The sequence below is a fragment of the Nerophis ophidion genome, linkage group LG19, assembly GCF_033978795.1.
Source record: "Nerophis ophidion isolate RoL-2023_Sa linkage group LG19, RoL_Noph_v1.0, whole genome shotgun sequence".
NCBI classification, from domain to species: domain Eukaryota; kingdom Metazoa; phylum Chordata; class Actinopteri; order Syngnathiformes; family Syngnathidae; genus Nerophis; species Nerophis ophidion.
Genome location: NC_084629.1, coordinates 21,315,874 through 21,336,257, shown reverse-complemented (window position 1 = coordinate 21,336,257; position 20,384 = coordinate 21,315,874). Strand labels below are relative to the sequence as shown.

At 41.3% G+C, this 20,384-nt stretch overlaps 1 protein-coding gene across 1 annotated transcript in view; it reads left to right on the top strand.

Annotated features, from left to right (window-relative positions):
* The window catches only part of LOC133538166 (contactin-associated protein-like 5), a 309,867-nt gene that overhangs the window by 67,540 nt on the left and 221,943 nt on the right, over positions 1 to 20,384 (top strand). The gene's annotated exons all lie outside the window — the stretch shown is intronic.

Below are 20,384 nucleotides of genomic sequence, written 5' to 3'. Positions count from 1 at the left end.
TCAGCAGACTGCATTGCAAAATGATTTATTCCACCAAGGAATGGGGCCATATAAATCTAAAGCAATCTTTTTTTTTAATTTATGCAGGCTTTCTTACCTCATGCCTAAAAGGTCTAATCGCCCAGCGTCATGACGTCTTGATTGTGTTGTGCGTCCCAGTTCTGTCAAGAAGCGTTAACAAGCTGCTCTATTGCACTGTTTTACCTGTCAATCAAGTAAATTAACCATTTGTGACTGGCCAATGGCAGTGTGGCAAACACAATTGACTAACGAGCGCTTCTCCTCTCTTGAATGTTGAATATTTTCTCCTGTGTTACGTTTTTGATATGTTTGTGGAACTGATATGGGATGCCTCTGCTAGCTTAGCCACACAGCGCTGCTAGCATAACAACAGGCTAGCATGAAAACGTTTCCTTTTCAATTTTGAGAGTTCTCATGACGTCATGAAGGAAACACATTTTCCTCTTCGCTACACATCTTGAAATTGATTTAAAGAATATTTTGCAATTATCCTTAATGTTGGTCTTTTCTTTTTTACTCAAGTCAAGTAATTTACAAATGGTAAACATGCGAAGCTATAGGCTATTGTAGGAGCTAGCAGCTACACGACAGTTAAGCACACAATAGCACACAAGCTAGACATACGTAATAATAATTGAACAATATTAGTGTTAAACAGCACATTAGTCAATATACACACACATCAAATCATTTTAGTTGCATATCCAAAGTCTCCATTGCATTTTAGAAAGTATCCAGCAACAAATGTTTCTGCATCGTTCAACTTACTGCATCATGAGCATGACGTCATGAATTATTGTGACCACTAGGTGTAGCCAAAGAACAATTACCACTCAAAGACAGCAAGTTCCTTCAAAACGCCTCATGTGCATGATTAAGTATGTTACATACGCTAAAGTTGACTTCGACAGTGGTAAATATTACTAATGGTTCGAGCTACAAAGATGTGTAACCATTCTTGGCCTGAGTGTACCTAAACCATTACCCTGAGGAACTCCAAAATTCAAAACTACTCCTTCCTTTCCAAACATGGTTGTGCAGAATTACGTACATATTTGACAGCCCTAGTATTTACAATTTCTTACTTATAATACATGAACAAAAGTATAGGGTCACAAAGTCGCTGTACCAACAGGAAGTGAAAAGTGAAAACTATTTGATTTGTGCCCTGCAAATTATGTGCCTCTGGCCAAGATTTGAAATTTGTACAGAATAGAATTGTAGAAATGTCCCTAGTTTCAAGAGTTGTTTACTTGTTTCGAGTTATTTGCTTTACATCATAATCTTAATTTTAGCATGATTGACTGTATTTGATCTATTCTAGTTTAAAAATGTTAAAATTAAAAAAATGAATACTTTCAAATAAGATAATTTAGTTTTTCCCTAAAAAATCTTAATTAAAAAATTCTGCAACTTCCCGAGGATGCTTTAATTAGGAACTGCAAGTTGAATAACGCTTATTTTCAGAACAAAATACTTATTTCCCCCTTGAAAATCCTGCTAATTTCTACGTATAAATCTTAATTAAGGATGTCTTATCAAGTAAAATTTGAATATTTTCTAGACTATAGAGTGCACTGGTATATAAGCCGCACCCACAACATTTTAAAAGCAAAAAATATTTTCCATATATTAGCCGAACCGGAGTATATGCCACAGATATATATGTTGTGAAGTGGGATATTTACACTGAAATATTTTATAAATATTTATTTTCATACCTTAAATTTTTCCAAATGGGGTCTGTAACACGGCAGTAAAACGGCTGATCAAACAAAATGTAAGTCATCGTCTTGCGCAAGTCATGCGCCAGCTAGCTCTTCAATCAGCTAAACAGACCTAATAATTCCACAGTGACGTTTTGGTGAATTTACTGAGGAATTTGGAAAACTGAAACAATTCAAAAATAATGCAATTGTAAGTAAGTAATACTAACACAGACACAACATTTTAAAAGCAGAACATATTTTCCATATATTAGCCGAACCGGAGTATGACCAAAAAAAAGATATGTTGTGAAATGAGATTTTTACACTGAAATATTTTATAAATATTTATTTACATACCTTAATTGTTTCCAAATGGGGTCTGTAACATGGCAGTAAAACGGCTGATCAAACTAAATAAATAAATGGGTTGTACTTGTATAGCGCTTTTCTACCTTCAAGGTACTCAACGCGCTTTGACACTACTTCCACATTTACCCATTCACACACACATTCACACACTGATGGAGGGAGCTGCCATGCAAGGCGCCAACCATCACCCACCAGGAGCAAGGGTGAAGTGTCTTGCTCAGGACACAACGGACGTGACGAGGTTGGTTCTAGGTGGGATTTGAAGCAGTGACCCTCGGGTTGCGCACGGCCACTCTCCCACTGCGCCACGCCGTCCCTAACAAACAAAACGTAAGTCATCCTCTTGCGCAAGTCATGCGCCAGCTAGCTCTTCAATCAGCTAAACAGACTTAATAATTCTACAGTGACGTTTTGGTGAATTTACTGAGGAATTTGGAAAACTGAAACAATACAAAAAGAATGCCATTGTAAGTAAATAATACTAACACAGACACAACATTTTAAAAACAAAAAAATATTTTCCATATATTAGCCGAACCGGAGTATGAGCCACAGATATACAGTATATGTTGTGAAATGAGATTTTTACACTGAAATATTTTATAAATATTTATTTACACACCTTAATTGCTTCCAAATGGGGTCTGTAACATGGCAGTAAAACGGCTGATAAAACAAAACGTAAGTCATCCTCTCGCGCAAGTCATGCGCCAGCTAGCTCTCCAATCATCTAAACAGACTCAATAACTCCACAGATGAATTTACTGAGGAATTTGGAAAACTGAAACAATACAAAAAGAATGCTATTGTAAGTAATACTAACACAGACACTTGTAAATGTGTACCATATTAGCTCATGCTAACGACGCTAGCTTCATTATTTTTTTGTTTATATGGATGCTGTCAAATGATTCATAAAAAAAAAAAAATCATAGTACAGTAAGACCTTTGTTTAGCACTGAAGTAAGAATTATTCATTATAAATCAAATATTTACATGGCAAGATAATATGATTTTTAACATTATGAAAGCTCTTTCGACGTGAAACAACACCCACATAGTCAGCCACGTGGAGCCTGAAACCAGGTTTTAATGAGTCTACTTGAAACATTACCCTGAGGAACTCCAGAATTCAAAACGGCGCCTTTGTTTCGAAGCATGCAAGGCATAATTACGTACGTTATACATGCTATCCTTAACTTTGACACTCCGAGTTATTACTAATTGTTCGAGCTACCAAGGCAAAGAATGTTTCACGATTTTTGGACTGAGTGTTGTCATGTCTTGGTGATCATGTTTAGTTTGGCTATGTTCTGTTTGGTTTTTGCACTCTGTCAGTTCCTGTTTTTTCACACTCTGCTTTTGTTAGGCAATGTTCAAGGGTGGACCCCGGGATGCAGAGAATGAAGGCAAGGTAGTAGCACAAAGTGAAAATATTTAATTAGTCCAAAATGATAACAAAGAGTGATGGGGCAAAAATAGACACCATGGGTATTTAACAAAAGTCGTATCTTGAGTGGTCGGCGGAAAAAAGGCCAGGACGCCCTAAGCGTAGCAAAAGGAGTCCTCTTAAAACAAAGTGGCTAGAAAACAAAACACAACGAGGTCAAGGTTAACAAGAATATGAAAAAGCACATACCAGGGCAGCAGAATCAGAGGAGGCACATGTAAGTGCGGGGTTCATGAAACAATAACTGGCAGGGACCAGCTGGCGGTGACGAGCTTAAATGCTACCGGGTAGTGATTAATAGCAGGTGTGCCTCGTTGGGGACAAATAGACTGAGGAAAAAACTGACAAACAAATAGAGAAGGCAGGGAGAAGATAACAAACACAACGGCTTTGTTTCTATGACAACCCACTAGTTTTCACCTGTCCTAATGTCACGCACCTGATTCATTTGGACTCGCGCACCTGTTGTTAATCATGTCACCTCTATTTAAGCCTGTAGTTGCCACTCAGTCAGCCTGGCCACCTCACCCTACACACCCTTGATACCCGATTGATTGCTCACTTCTTGCCATAGTTTCATGCTTTTCAAACGTCACAGTAAGTGTAGTTTTGTTTCACGTCCTTAGTCTGTTAATGTGTTAGTTGTGTTCCTGCGTTAAGTTTTTTCCCTGCCTTGTGCGCGCTTTTTGTTTGTTCCTGTTCATAGTATGATTCAAAGATGTCATTACCTTCACGCCATGTCCGATCTATTCGCTTTGCACCACGGGAAAACAAACCGCACCATAGTCCACGCCTTGACAAGTGTTCTTGAAACATTACCCTGAGGAACCCCACAATTCAAAATGGCGCCTTCCTTTCACAGAAATGTCGTACATAATTACTTACATTATATACGCTGTTGTTAATTTTCACAGGTGTAGTTATTGCGAGATGTTTTAGCTACCAAGACAAATAATGTTTCGCCATTCTTAGACTGCGTGTAATTAAAACATTACTCTGAGGAACTCCACAATTCAAAATGGTGCTTTCCTTTTGAAAACATTTTGTTCATAATTACTTACGTTATATACGCTATCGTTAACTTTGACAGTTGTAGTCATTACGAGATGTTTTAGCTACCAAGACAAAGAATGTGTCACCATTTTTGGACTGAGTGGACGTAAAACATTACCCTGAGGAATTCCTCAATTCAAATTGGTGAGTTGATTTCAGAATAATTTTGTGCACAATTACGTATGTTATATACGTTATCGTTAACTTTGACAGTCTTAGTTGTGACTAAATTTTTGAGCTACAAATATAACAGAAGTTTAACCATTATTGGATTAAGTGTACTTAAAACATTACCCTGAGGAACTCCACGGTTCAAAATGGCGACTTACTTTCAAAGCGTTAATATCCCTAATTATGTATATCATATACACTATTGTTAACTTTGACAGTCATAATTGTTAGTAAATACTCAAGATACCAAGACAAAGAATGTATCATTATTCTCGAACTAAGTGTATTTCAAGCATTACCCTGAAGAACGCCACCTTTAAAAATGGCGAATTCCTTTCGAAAAACAGTGCTTCTCTACATCAACTGACACTGCGGTCGAAGTTGGAACTGCCGCAAAACACATTTTAAGATTTGCAACGCCCTAAAGTGGATAGTGCACGCCCGAAATTTGTCAAGTTTCATGTGTCAGGTAAACTGCAACAAATGGAAGAGTATGAATCCTCTTTCTACTGTAGTCAGCCACTTAAACAAGGGTTTAAGGGGTGTTGTTATGTTATATTTTTAGGTGGCCATATATATATATATATATATATATATATATATATATATATATGTATATATACGTATATATATATACATATATATATATATATATATATATATATGTATGTATATATATATATATATGTATATATATATATATATATATATATATATATACATATATATATATATATATATATATATATATATACACACATACAGGTGCTGATCATATTATTAGAATATCATGAAAAAGTTGATTTATTTCATTAATTCCATTTAGAAAGTCAAACTTGTAGAATGTATACATTCATTCCAAAATGAATTGCAAAAAAGGAGATGATTATAGCTGACAACCAATGAAAACCCTAAATTCAACATCTCAGAAAATTTGAATATGGTGAAAAGGTCAGATATTGAAGACACCTGGTGCCACACTCTAATTAGCTAACTAACTCAAAGCACCTGGAAAAGCCTTTAAATGGTCTCTCGTTTTGATTCTGTATGACACACAATCATGGGGAAGACTGCTGACTTGACAACTGTCCAAAAGATGACCATTGATACTTTGAAGAAGGAGAGCAAGACACAAAATGTCATTGCCAAAGAGGTTGGATGTTCCCAGAGTTCTGTGTCCAAGCACATTAATAGAGAGGCGAAGGGAAGACAAAGATGTGGTAGAAAACAGTGTACAAACAAGAGGGATAACCGCGCCCTGGAGAGGATTGTCAAACAAAACTGATTCAAAAATGTGGGGGATGTGGGGGAGATCCACAAAGAGTGGACTGCAGCTGGAGTCAGTGCTTCAAGAACCACCACGCACCGACGTATGCAAGATATGGGCTTCAGCTGTCGCATTCCTTGTGTAAAGCCACTCTTGAATAAGAGACAACGTCAAAAGCGTCTCGCCTGGGCTCAAGACAAAAAGGACTGCACTGCTGCTGAGTGGTCCAAAGTTATGTTTTTAGATGAAAGTATATTTTGTATCTCCTTTGGAAATCAAGGTCCCAGAGTCTGGAGGAAGATAAGAGAGGCACAGAATCCACGTTGCCTGAAGTCCAGTGTCAAATTTCCACAATCGGTAATGGTCTGGGGTGCCATGTCATCTGCTGGTGTTGGTCCACTGCGTTTCCTGAGGTCTAGGGTCAATGCAGCAGTCTACCAGGAAGTTTTAGAACACTTTATGCTGCCTGCCGCGGACCAATTTTATGGAGGTGAAGATTTCATTTTCCAACATGACTTGGCACTTGCACACAGTGCCAAATCTACCAGTGCCTGGTTTAAGGACCATGGTATCCCTGTTCTTGATTGGCCTGCATACTCACCTGACCTTAACCCCATAGAAAACCTATGGGGTATTGTGAAGCGGAAGATGCGAGATGCCAGACCCAACAATGCTGAAGAGCTGAAGGCCACTATTAAAGCAACCTGGGCTCTCATAACACCTGAGGAGTGCAACAGACTGGTGGACTCCATGCCACGCCGTATTGCTGCAGCAATTCAGGCAAAAGGAGCTGCAACTAAGTATTGATTGCCGTACATGCTGAAACTTTCCATGTTCATACTTTTCAGTTGGCCCACATTTCTAAAGAATATTTTTTGGTACTAGTCGTGATTAATATTCAAATTTTCTGAGATACTGAATTTGGGATTTTCAGTAATTGTCAGTACTAATCATCAAAATTTAAAGAAATAAACATTTGAAATATATCACTATGTGTGTAATGAATTGATATAATACGTAAGTTTCACGTTCTGATATAATTACTGAAATAAAATAACTTTTTCATGATATTCTAATAATATGAACAGCACCTATATATATGTATATATATATATATATGTATATATATATATATATATATATATATATACATATATATATATATATATATATATATATATATATATATATATATATATATATATATATATATATATATATATATATACATACTGTATGTTTAATATATATATTTTTTTAACTGTCCTGTCCAGCCACATATATATATATATATAGGTGAAGAAGGAGCTGAGCCGGAAGGCAAAGCTCTCAACTTACCGGTCGATCTGCGTTCCCATCCTCACCTGTGGTCATGAGCTTTGGGTCATGACAGAAAGGATAAGATCACGGGTACAAGTGGCCGAAATTAGTTTCCTCCGCCGGGTGGCGGGGCTCTCCCTTAGAGATAGGGTGAGAAGCTCTGCCATCGGGGAGGAGCTCAAAGTAAAGCCGCTTCTCCTCCACATCGAGAGGAGCCAGATGAGGTGGCTCGGGCATCTGGTCAGGATGCCACCCGAACACCTGTGTTTAGGGCACGTCCAACCGGTAGGAGGCCACGGGGAAGACCCAGGACATGTTGGGAAGACTTTGTCTCCCGGCTGTCCTGGGAACGCCTCGGGATCCCCAGGGAAGAGCTAGACGAAGTGGCTGGGGAGAGGGAAGTCTGGGCTTCCCTGCTTAGGGTGCTGCCCCCGCGACCCTACTTCGGATAAGCGGAAGATGATAGATGGATGGATGGATGGATATATATATATATATATATATATATATATACACACACATCTTGATTAAGAGTCGATCCATTCAAATGTCCTCAGCCCAAAGTCGAAAGTGTATATAACATGTGGTAATACGCAAACTCCTGACACATTCGTTTCGTCCCAAGACTTCTGTCTGAAAAGTGTCTCTTGTCATAAACAAACTCATCCTCTATATAAAAAAATCTGCTTAAAATATTTTACGGGACTTTTATGCGAGGCAAAGTAGATCATTCATAAGCTGAGAGCCACTCAGCACTTTAATGCACTGCAAAGAGCGCCTCGTTGACATTTAGGACTAGAGATAAAAGGCTTAGAATAACCCTGGGGACAAACCAATCAATCAATCAATCGACAAAAAAGCTATTCTTCCATGGTCTTCCTTCCTTTTTCAAACATTGGCGTGACCTTTGGCCTTTTTGATGGAGCATATTTTGCAGGGAGATCGTTTGGCGGCGCATTACCGAGGAGCAGCGATAAGCCGGGGCACTCTCATCAGCGCCCCGCTGTTAACCTCCCGGCTGGCAGCCTTTTACCTCCGAGCCGTCACTGTGAATGCCAGACAGACGCGAGTTAAAGGGTCGGTCAAAATCGGCGCGGGGGTCAGCCAGATTGCGAAAAGACGACGGATGACGTGTCATTCATTTTTTCCACGCACGTCATGATGAGATTGAAAAACACACACTTTGGTCTGGCGTCATGACATCAAACATGGACATTGTTTTATATTCTACACATAAAATAAGTATTATTTATGTCCTTCAGTAGGAAGGGGATTCATATGGCCACGTTCATCGCGTTTTACCTGACATATGAAATGTGACAAATTAGGCGGGGTTGCACTATCTACTATAGCCGTCAGATGTCTTAAAAATTGTTTTGTGGCAATTCCAACTTTGACGGCAGCGTCAGTCGCTATGTAGATCGGTGCTTTTCATAATTTTCAGCAGACAGCATTGCAAAATGATCAACCACCCCTCCTCTCTCTCACGCGAGATCCACTCAGAATTGGGCCCACAAAATGCTAGCTACAACATGGCAGCTAATTTTGGTGCTGCTGTATCAATCATGTTGATCAACATTCCACGGAACAATTTTTTTTTTGTCAACTCCAACATTGGGCAGGCAACGTTAACGACATGGAATGCTAACAACACAGCCAATGGTCGTAGCTGCGACTCTCAAGTTGTCAGGTATTTGCTGAACTTGCGCCCGTATTTTCAGCAAATGAAAGCCCCGTTCTAATTTAGAGGATAACCCAATATGTGATGACAAATTTTCAGGTAGTGTTCGTGTTGTAGTGGCCGGCTGAAGACCATAGCAATGACGCATTGGGGATCCTCTGGGCTATTTAGACTTAGACTTAGACAAACGAGTGAGTACTTAAATTTACTGTAGAACACACTCCAGGCTGCTTAATTGCTATAAAACTAGTTGAAAGTTGACTCTATGGTTGTTATTTCATGTTTGTAGGACTCTAATAAGGTAAAAAAAATATATATTTAGATGGCCGTAAACAGTTTTTTATCCTCCAACTGTGGAAAATAAACTTTAATAATAATAATAATAATAATAATATTTTACATAAGAATTCTTCTTCACGGTATCAGGCTTGGACTCAAATTCTCGCGATAAACAAGAAATTACTTAACGAGACACTTTTAATGCTCTTCGGTGTAGAAAAATAGATTTGAAAGTAAAAAAATAATACAATGTCAGCATCACTTCTTATGACAAATCACAATTGTGATAAAAAATGACACATTTGTTGTATTTGTTTACAATTGAAACCCCGTCGGACTAACTGGGCTTGGTTCTGATTGTTACTTCAATGAATCCAAATAATACTTCTCACAATAATATGTTTTTACATTGCTATAATATAATAATATATATTTTTGGATACATATGTGTGTATATATATACTGTATATATATATATATATATATATACAGTATATATATATATGTGTGTGTGTATATATATATATACAGTATATATATATATATATATATATATATATATATATATATATATATATTTGTCCGTCCATCCATTTTTTACCGCTTATTACCCTTTGGGGTTGCGGGGGGCGCTGGTGCTTATCTCAGCTACATTTGGGCGGAAGGCGGTGTAAACCCTGGACAAGTCTCGTCTTCATCGCAGGGCAAACACAGATAAACAGACAACATTCAGACACTAGGGCCAATTTAGTGTTGCCAATCAACCTATTCCCAGGTGCATGTTTTTGGAAGTGGGAGGAAGCCGGAGTACCCGGAGGGAACCCACGCATTCACAGGGAGAACATGCAAACTCCACACAGAAAGATCCCAAGCCCGGGATTGAACCCTGACTACTCAGGAGCTTTGTATTGTGAGGCAGATGCACTAACCCCTCTGCCACATGAAGCCCATATATATATATATATATATATATAAAACTTGAATAATCCTCACGGTGATGCTTGGACACGTCATCAGTGATAAACCCGGGGTCATAGGGTTTTTCGGGTCTTTAATCTCGCCCCGGCCTGTGTCCAAGTAGCACACCATGCATCCCCCCTATGGATCCACAGCCACCGGGAGGTCTTTTCTGCGGCCTCAAGGATGTTCTTGGTGGCTTTTCTCGATTGCAATCCTCTAATTCCAAGGATTCTGAACACACGCTGCAGTGAGTGACCAGCAAAACCCCTGCAACCAATTTCGACTGGTTCACAGTGGGCTCTCTAGCCGTTACTCCGACACTATGCAGTAAGCTCAGCGTATTTAGCCCTCTTTCGCTCATTTACTTCGTCAATCTGCTCCTCCGAGGGGACAACCTGCTCCAGCAGCACCACTTGCTTGGTTGACTCCGATGTTAACACCATGTCTGGGCGGAGTAACGTGGTAGCGATATTGGCCGGGAACTTGAGTTGCCTTCCCAGGTCAACATGGAGCTGCCAGTCACGAGCGGTGGCGAGGAGCCCTCCTGAGAAGTTGGGCTGGCGGTTTGCCTTCTGTCCTGCTCTGATGAAGGTGATTGACTGCTTCGGGGCAGCCTGGGACTTGCTGTTTTGTATTGCTGCGCAGATAGAATCCGCCAGGGCTTTTAAAACTTGGTCGTGGCGCCAGCGATACCGCCCCTCCACTAGTGCCTTTGTGCAACAACTCAGGATGTGCTCCAAGAATGCCCCTCCTCTGGCACAGTTTGCACTCCGGAGTGTCTGCTAGGCCCCAGATGTGCAGGTTGGCGGGGCATGGGAGGACATCGTACACATATATATATACAGTCAAGAAAAGAAAAGTATTTGAACACCCTGCTATTTTGCAAGTTCTCCCACTTAGAAATCATGGAAGGGTCTGAAATTTTCACGGTTGGTGCATGTCAACTGTATGAGAGATATCCTAAAAAGAAAAAATCCAGAAATCACAGTCTATGATTTTTTTAACAATTTATTTGTGTGATACAGGTGAAAATAAGTATTTGAACACCTGTCTATCAGCTAGAATTCTGACCCTCAAAGACCTGTTAGTCCGCCTTTAAAAGTCCTCCTCCACTCCACTGTATTATCTGAATCAGATGCACCCGTGTGACGTCGTTAGCTGCATAAAGTCACCTGTCCACCCCATACATTAAGTAAGACCCAAACATTCAGCATAGCTAAGAACAAAGAGCTGTCCGAAGACACCAGAGACAAAATTGTACAACTCCACAAGGATGGAAAGGGCTACGGAGAAATAGCCAAGCAGCTTGGTGAAAAAAGGTCCACTGTTGGAGCAATCATTAGAAAATGGAAGAAGCTAAACATGACGGTCAATCGCAATCGGAGTGGAGCCCCATGCAAGATATCACCTTGTGGGGTCTCAATGATGCTAAGAAAGGTGAGGAATCAACCCAGGACTACACGGCAGGACTTGGTCAATGACCTGAAAAGAGCTGGGACCACTGTTTCCATGGTCACTGTTGGTAATACACTAAGACTTCATGGTTTGAAATCATGCATGGCACGGAAGGTAAACCAGCACATGTTAAGGCCCGTCTTAAGTTTGCCAATGACCATTTGGATGATTCAGAGGAGTCATGGGAGAAAGTTTTGTGGACAGATGAGACCAAAATTCACCTTTTTGGTCATAATTCCACTATGCGTGTTTGGAGGAAGAAGAATGGTGCGTACCATCCCAAGAACACCAAACCTAATGTGAAGCATGAGGGTGGTAGCATCATGCTTTCGGGGTGTTTTTCTGCTCATGGGACAGGACGACTGTACTGTATTAAGGAGAGGATGACTGCAGACATGTATTGTGAGATTTTGGCCAAAAACCTCCTTCTCTCAGTCGGATCATTGAAGATGAGTCGTGGCTGGATCCACCAACATGACAATGACCCAAAGCACACAGCCAGGAAAACCAAGAAATGGCTTCGTAAGAACCATATAAAGGTTCCGGAGTGGCCTAGCCAGTCTCCAGACCTAAATCCAATTGAAAATCTTTGGAAGGAGCTGAAAGTCTGTGTTACTCAGCGACAGCCCAGAAACCTGACTGATCTAGAGAAAATCTGTGAGGAGGAGTGGATCAAAATCCCTCCTGCAGTCTGTGCAAACCTTGTGAAGAACTATAGGAAACGTTTGACCTTTGTAATTGCAAACAAAGGCTACTCTACCAAATATTAATGTTGGTGTTCAAATACTTATTTTCAGCTTTATCACACAAATAAATTGTTAAAATATCATAGATTGTGATTTCTGGATTTTTCTTTTTCTTTTTCTTTTATCTCTCACAGTGGACATGCACTTACCGTGAAAATGTAACCCCACCTTGAGTTCTAAGTGGGAGAACTTGCAAAATAGCAGGGTGTTCAAATACTTATTTTCTTCACTGTATATATATATATATATATATATACAGTGAAGAAAATGTAGCTGAGTTAGGCGCCAGAGCTGAGATAGGCGCCAGCGGCCCCAAAGGGAATAAGCGGTAGTAAATGGATGGATGGATATATGTATATATATATATATATATATATATATATATATATATATATATATATATATATATATATATATATATATATATAGATTGGGCTTCACGGTGGCAGATGGGTTAGTGCGTCTGCCTCACAATACGAAGGTCCTGAGTAGTCGGGGTTCAATGCCGGGCTCGCGATCTTTCTGTGTGGAATTTGCATGTCATCCCCATCAATACGTGGGTTCCTTCCGGGTACTCCGGCTTCCTCCCACTTCCAAAGACATGCACCTGGGGATAGGTCGATTGGCGACACTAAATTGGCCCTAGTGTGTAAACGTGAGTGTGAATGTTGTCTGTCTGTGTTGGCCCTGTGATGAGATGGGGACTTGTCTTGGGTGTACCTTCTGCCCGATTGTAGCTGAGATAGGCACCAGCGCCCCCCGCGACCACAAAGGGGAATAAGCAGTAGAAAATGTATATAAAGATATATATATATGATTATATATATTTTTTTTCTACTGCTATATATATATATATATATATATATATATATATATATATATATATATATATATATATATATATGTCTGTGTGTGTGAGTGTGTGTCTGTGTATATATGTATATATACCGTATATATATATGTATGTATGTATGTATCTGTGTGTGTATATATATATGTATACGAGCACAAAAGTCCAATAACAAAACACCGCTCGGGTTCAGATCCGGGCGGCCATTCTTCCCAATCACGCCTCTCCAGGTTTCACTGTCGTTGCCAACATGAGCGTTGAAGTCCCCCAGTAGGACAAGGGAATCACCCGGGGGAGCACTTTCCAGTACTCCCTCGAGTGTATATATAAGTATACATATGTATGTATATTTAAATACATATATATATCCATCCATCCATCTTCTTCCGCTTATCCGAGGTCGGGTCGCGGGGGCAACAGCCTAAGCAGGGAAACCCAGACTTCCCTTTCCCCAGCCACTTCGTCTAGCTCTTCCTGGGGGATCCCGAGGCGTTCCCAGGCCAGCCGGGAGACATAGTCTTCCCAACGTGTCCTGGGTCTTCCCCGTGGCCTCCTACACCTCCCTAGGGAGGCATTTGGGTGGCATCCTGACCAGATGCCCGAACCACCTCACCTGGCGCCTCTCGATGTGAAGGAGCAGCGGCTTTACTTTGAGTTCCTCCCGGATGGCAGAGCTTCTCAGCCTATCTCTAAGGGAGAGCCCCGCCGCACGGCGGAGGAAACTCATTTCGGCCGCTTGTACCCGAGATCTTATCCTTTCGGTCATGACCCAAAGCTCATGACCATAGGTGAGGAAGGGAACGTAGATCGACCGGTAAATTGAGAGCTTTGCCTTCCGGCTCAGCTCCTTCTTCACCACAACGGATCGGTATAACGTCCACATTACTGAAGACGCCGCACCGATCCGCCTGTCGATCTCACGATCCACTCTTCCCTCACTCTTGAACAAGACTTCTTGGTACTTGAACTCCTCCACTTGGGGAAGGGTCTCCACCCCAACCCGGAGATGTTATTCCACCCTTTTCTGGGCAAGAACCATGGACTCAGACTTGGAGGTGCTGTTTCTCATTCCGGTCGCTTCACACTCGGCTGCAAACCGATCCAGTGAGAGCTGAAGATTCCGGTCAGATGAAGCCATCAGGACCACATCAACTGCAAAAAGCAGAGACCTAATCCTGCGATCACCAAACCGGAACCCCTCAACGCCTTGACTGCGCCTAGAAATTCTGTCCATAAAAGTTATGAACAGAATCGGTGACAAAGGACAGCCTTGGCGGAGTCCAACCCTCACTGGAAATGTGTTCGACTTACTGCCGGCAATGCGGACCAAGCTCTGGCACTGATCGTACAGGGAGCGGACCGCCACAATAAGACAGTCCGATACCCCATACTCTCTGAGGACTCCCCACAGGACCCCCCGAGGGACACGGTCGAATGCCTTCTCCAAGTCCACAAAGCACATGTAGACTGGTTGGGCAAACTCCCATGCACCCTCAAGAACCCTGCCGAGAGTATAGAGCTGGTCCACAGTTCCACGACCAGGACGAAAACCACACTGTTCCTCCTGAATCCGATGTTCGACTATCCGGCGTAGCCTCCTCTCCAGTACACCTGAATAAACCTTACCGGCAAGGCTGAGGAGTGTGATCCCACGATAGTTGGAACACACCCTCCGGTCCCCCTTCTTAAAGAGAGGAACCACCACCCCGGTCTGCCATTCCAGAGGTACCGCCCCCGATGTCCACGCGGTGCTGCAGAGTCTTGTCAACCAAGACAGCCCCACAGCATCCAGAGCCTTAAGGAACTCTGGGCGGGTCTCGTCCACTCCCGGGGCCTTGCCACCGAGGAGCTTTTTAACTACCTCAGCGACCTCAGCCCCAGAAATAGGAGAGTCCACCACAGATTACCCAGGCACTGCTTCCTCATAGGAAGACGTGTTGGTGGGATTGAGGAGGTCTTCCAAGTATTCCTTCCATCTATCCACAACATCTACAGTTGAGGTCAGCAGAACACCATCCGCATCATACACGGTGTTGATAGGGCACTTCTTCCCCTTCCTGAGGCGGCGGACGGTGGTCCAGAATCGCTTCGACGCCGTCCGGAAGTCGTTTTCCATTGCTTCCCCGACCTCCTCCCTTGTCCGAGTTTTTGCCTCAGCAACCGCTGAAGCCGCACACCGCTTGGCCTGTCGGTACCTGTCCACTGCCTCCGGAGTCCTATGAGCCAAAAGGACCAAGATAGGACTCCTTCTTCAGCTTGACGGCATCCCTCACCGCTGGTGTCCACCAAGGGGTTTTAGGATTTCCGCCCCGACAGGCACCAACTACCTTGTGGCCACAGCTCCGATCAGCCGCCTCGACAATAGAGGTGCGGAACATGGTCCACTCGGACTCAATGTCCAGCACCTCCCTCATGACATGTTCGAAGTTCTTCCGGAGGTGGGAATTGAAACTTTCTTTGACAGGAGACTCTGCCAGACGTTCCCAGCAGACCCTTACAATGCGTTTGGGCCTGCCAGGTCTGTCCAGCATCCTCCCCCACCATCGCAGCCAACTCACCACCAGGTGGTGATCGGTAGAAAGCTCCGCCCCTCTCTTTACCCGAGTGTCCAAAACATAAGGCCGCAAATCCGATGACACAACTACAAAGTCGATCATGGAACTGCGGCCTAGGGTGTCCTAGTGCCAATTGCACATATGGACACCCTTATGTTTGAAAATGGTGTTTGTAATGGACAAACTGTGACGAGCACAAAAGTCCAATAACAAAACACCGCTCGGGTTCAGATCCGGGCGGCCATTCTTCCCAATCACGCCTCTCCAGGTTTCACTGTCGTTGCCAACATGAGCGTTGAAGTCCCCCAGTAGGACAAGGGAATCACCCGGGGAAGCACTTTCCAGTACTCCCTCGAGTGTACCCAAAAAGGGTGGGTACTCTGAACTGCTGTTTGGTGCGTAAGCTCAAACAACAGTCAGGACCCGTCCCCCCACCCGAAGGCGGAGAGAGGCTACCCTTTCGTCCACTGGGTTGAACTCCAACGTGCAGGCTTTAAGCCGGGGGGCAACCAGAATTGCCACCCCAGCCCGTCGCCTCTCACTGTCGGCAACGCCAGAGTGGAAGAGGGTCCAGTCCCTCTCGAGAGAAGTGGTTCCAGAGCCCTTGCTGTGCGTCGAAGAGAGTCCGACTATATCCAGCCGGAACTTCTCCACTTCGCGCACTAGCTCAGGCTCTTTCCCCCCCCCCAGTGAGGTGACATTCCACGTCCCAAGAGCTAGCTTCTGTAGCCGAGGATCGGACCGCCAATTGCCCTGCCTTCGGCTGCCGCCCAGCTCACATTGCACCCAACCTCTATGGACCCTGCTATGGGTGGTGAGCCCATTGGAGGGGTGACCCATGTTTCCTCTTCGGGCTGTGCCCAGCCGGGCCCCATGGGAACAGGCCCGGCCACCAGACGTTCGCCATCTGGCTCCAGAGGGGGGCCCCGGTGACCCGCGTCCGGGCGAGGGAAATCTGGGTCCATGTTTTGTCTTCTTCATAGAGGTCTTCGAGCTGCTCTTTGTCTTATCCCTCACCTAGAACCTGTTTGCCTTGGGAGACCCTACCAGGGGGCATAAATCCCCCGGACAACATAGCTCCTAGGATCATTGGGACACGCAAACTCCTCTACCACGATAAGGTGGCAGCTCAGAGAGGAGTACATATATATATATGTATTACACATATATGTGTATATATGTGTAAATACATATATGTATGTACATATATACACATGTATATGTACATTTATATATATATATATATATATATATATATATATATATATATATATATATATATATATATCAATCAATCAATCAATCAATGTTTACTTATATAGCCCTAAATCACTAGTGTCTCAAAGGGCTGCACAGACAGATATATATATATATATGTATATATATATATATATTAGGGCAGGGCGATATGGCCTTTTTTAATATCACAATATTTTTAGGCCATATCGCGATGCACGATATATATCTCGATATTTTGCCTTAGCCTTGAATTAACACTTGATACATATAATCACAGCAGTATGATGATTCTATGTGTCTACATTAAAACATTTTTTTTCATACCGCATTAATGTATGCTCATTTTAAACTTTCATGCAGAAAAGGAAATAACTAAAAAAAAAAAAAAAAAATCACTTTTTTTTTTCCATACAGTGTTGATATGGAAATGTGTGGGCGTGTGGCAACGAACTGAGATGTTGACATGCACAGTAATCACTCTTCATTCTCTAGTAGGTGACTTTTCAAATGATGCTGCATATTAGCAGTAATGCTACTTTTTGTACCAACGCTTGTGCCAACACTTGACAAATTTTAAGTTGTCTATTTGACATATTCCCACTTGAAGCCAAACCACCGCTAGACGATGGACTCCTTGCTGTTTTTCTTAGGAAATAATTCTTCCTTCATTTGTTACCAGATTTATACCTTCTTTCTCTCGTATTACCACTCGCACGGCTGCGCTAGCATCAAAGCTAACGTTACCCATGCAGCTACCTCTCTGCTCCGCGAGGGCGTATACACATGTGACGTATGACGTGACAGTATGTGACGTTTGTAAGAAGGTGCGCCTACTGTCTGTGAAAAGGAGAGACAGGAAAGAGTGAAAAGAGCCTGTAGTGTAATGCCAGCAGCTAAAAGCAACTGCGTGAGAACGTATACTCGAATATCACGTTATAGTCATTTTCTATATCGCATAGAGACAAACCCGCGATATATCGAGCATATCGATATATCCCCCAGCCCTAATATATATTAACATGTGTATATATATATATATATATATATATATATATATATATATATGTACATATATATGTATACACTTATATGTATATATATATTATATATATATATAATATATATATATGTATATATATATGTATATATATATATATGTATATATATATATATATAAATATATATATATATATATATATATATATATATATATATATATATATATATATATATATATATATATATATATATATATATATATATATATACTGTATAAAACGACGAAGTCCGATGGCGAGTCACGGCGGCGTTATGCCGTGAACGCCGCGACAATGCGTGAGGCGTGTGTGACTGTTTTCCCCGCCCAGGCCTGTACAGTGCGAGCATTCTTCGCTTGCATGTGCACCTAAAAATACATTGTGCGACTTCAAAAAATAAAAAGGACTCACTCGCATCGAGTACGGATTTTGCTCCCTGAAGTAAATCCATACAAAGTGGATCAAACTAGAGTAAAGTTGGGCAGTGATAAATATCAGCGCAGATGACGTGTGCACATTAGGGCAGATTCTAGCAAAACACTAGCCATTTCTTCTCCATTTCATAACAACTGAAGATATGAACCTGATCATAAATAAACCCACCTTTACACAGCTCGGTGTTAAGCTCATTCATGTTGGTGGTGTTTTAACATGAAGAAGACATGCTGTTATTGCAGGTCAGCAGACGAATAATGCCGTTATATTTTCTGCTTCCACTACAAATGATCAGATAGTACCTCGACATCGCCTGTACATATTTCTGTCTTCTCTATTGCGCTTGATGCAATAGAGAAAAAATGCCTTTTTTGTCAGAAACTGCAACATTTGCACAACACTCAACAAAACGGGCACATCGATTGCGGTGAAGAATATTTTGTTTGTGTTAAAATCAGCACTTCTCCTGATACTTTTTCATATATAGTTGTTTCCATTGATGTTTTACTGACTTATTGAGGTGTTATTTATGTTGTTACAAAATGAATTTTGCTTAATTCCAGATACATGTTCAACATAAATGAATAAATCCCTTAACTAATACCATAACTATAACCATATCACACCCTAATTATGACCGTATCACACCCTAATTATGACCATTTCACACCCTAATTATGACCGTATCACACCCTAATTATGACCATTTCACACCCTAATTATGAGTTTGAGTTTGAGTCTATTTCGAACATGCAAGCATACACATGATACATCACAATTTCCAGTTTCTCTGCTTTCAACATGTTCGAAAAGGAGTAGGAAGAAGCAGAGTTTATTTAATCCTACCCCTTTTCTTTACATAACAGTTGCTAAAACTTTTGTTCAATTCCTGTTCTCAATTTATTCACAATGTATACTCCATAAGTAATAAGTAATCACAATAAAAATAAATAAATAAATAATTGGTGGAGTAAGTTTTATTCGATACGATGAGATAAGTAAGATTATTTTGAGAATGAATGGGTGAATAAAATCAGAATGTTCATCATGGTTCTTCTTTTTTGTACTTTGTTAACACTTCCAGTTTGAAGATTTCTTGAAGTTGATATTAGTACATGTTTGATTGCTTTGCTTAATCCATTCCATAATTTAATTATTACCGTATCACACCCTAATTATGACCGTAACACACCATAAATATGATAGTATCACACCGTACTACCAGCAAAGGAATTCAATAAAAACACTTCCGCCTGATTGTAGCTGAGATAGGCGCCAGCGCCCCCCGCGACCCCGAAAGGGAATAAGCGGTCGAAAATGGATGGATTTACAAATACATAGTGAATAGAAAGAAAGAAAAAAACTTAAATTTTAACTTCAGCTACATTTCTCAACGATTCCACTCAGAATCGGTTCTCGATTGAACATGATTCTCGATTCAAACCGCTTCCTTGCAATGTATTATTTGGTGTCAGTGTTCTGAAAATTAACTTGAAAAAGTAATGAATCAAAGTTACCTGTGACTTTACCAAAAAATCATTAAATTACTAACATAATTACTCTTTAGTGAAGGTAATTAATTACTCGGGAAAGTAATAAATATGTTACTTTTAAAAAAATGCAGTTGAGAGCAGTTTCATATGAGGGCACAGTGTGCAGAGTCTGTGCTTTTAAAAGGCGGGGCCTGTTGCCTAGAGACGTGTGATGTCTTCGAGGATTTCTTTAATCTTTTCACCGGATTGTGTTACCTCTGCTTAATAAAGAGACTGAATGAGGATCTTTCTGTG